Genomic DNA, 1191 nt, shown 5'->3' on the forward strand with positions numbered 1-1191 from the left:
CACTTCGGTCGGGCTGACCTCTGCGAGTATCCCAAATGTGGATACCTCGGGCGTATAATTTTTGATAGTCGGGATTGCGTTCGCGCTCTCCCGGATTAATCTCCCTCTCCCTTTCTCTCTCCTTGTGAAGTTGCGTGTACTCCATGTGCCTAGTTGTGATCTGTCTGCACGCCTCTGCCTCACAACGGGCACCCGCTTACTAAGCATATGAAGCGATTATGTTGCTACGTCTGTACGAATGCTTTTCCGCCGCGCCGCCCGCCTTCACCTGGATAGGCACCGCCCAGCGCGCAGAGGTGGCGCGGGGCTGCCTACCCGCTGATCCACAGGCGCTGGGGAAGGGGTAATCGGTCTATCCAAAAGAGTGACAACTTTGTAACACTCTCGCAAGCTCGCCCTGCTGCCGCACACAACAGCCGGCCGATCCGCGCCGTCCGAGTCGCCGAGGAGATTCGCGCGTGCATTTGTCCCGGTTTAGGGAGGACAAAGGTAATCCGCGTGCACCTCGACCTTCTCCTCGTGTTGCTCCCCGACGCCGAACGATGGCGCCACTGAAGAGATGCTGACGCGCGCAGTGTTCCGGGCACGAGAGATAGCTTAGTTTCGATTGGCAAAGGTGCATCGTTAACTTTGCGCAGTGGCGATATCGTAACCAATGAGGTTTATCCGAGGTGCGATTATTGCTAGTTGAAAACTTTACCAATACCCCGCCTGGAGGACTTGCAATATAGTCCGCCAAGGCAATTTTTGGAAGCCCTTACGGGGGCTCATCAAACACTCATATTCGACTTGCAGACTTAGGGGGGCATAGCTCCTGGGCGAGCAGTCAGTGGCCATACTCTTGCTGATGTAATACATCTTATCAGTATAGGAAAAGTGTACTCCTCGTTTATCCGGTGTTCTCTCCGTCTTGTATTTAGTCCGTTACGTTTTCTTATTTTGCTCATCAATGCGATTAAATGGTATCCACCAAAAAATGCTGTGTAGTCCGTCATCTGCCGGACAAAATAAGTGAGTAGAAACACACTCTTTCGTTTCGTCTTTTGACTTGAATTTTAGTAATCTGCTGCTCTTGTTTAAACTTGTATTTGCTGTACTCATTTCGGGATTATTGGCCCCGCTTGCGCAGGGCACACAAAAAATTGGTCAATAGACTCATCAAGTGTCCCCCTCCACGGAAATCTTTAGTAA

At 51.2% G+C, this 1191-nt stretch overlaps 1 non-coding gene across 1 annotated transcript; it reads left to right on the top strand.

Moving 5' to 3' along the window:
- The first annotated feature begins 626 nt into the window (after positions 1 to 626).
- On the top strand, positions 627 to 766 carry LOC113204442 (U4 spliceosomal RNA). The gene has a single exon (XR_003303297.1). It is a non-coding gene; the product is annotated as a U4 spliceosomal RNA (small nuclear RNA).
- The last annotated feature ends 425 nt before the right edge of the window (positions 767 to 1191 follow it).

The sequence above is a fragment of the Frankliniella occidentalis genome, unplaced genomic scaffold (genome assembly GCF_000697945.3).
Source record: "Frankliniella occidentalis isolate FOCC.00 unplaced genomic scaffold, Focc_3.1 Scaffold1007, whole genome shotgun sequence".
Taxonomy (NCBI): Eukaryota; Metazoa; Arthropoda; class Insecta; order Thysanoptera; family Thripidae; genus Frankliniella; species Frankliniella occidentalis.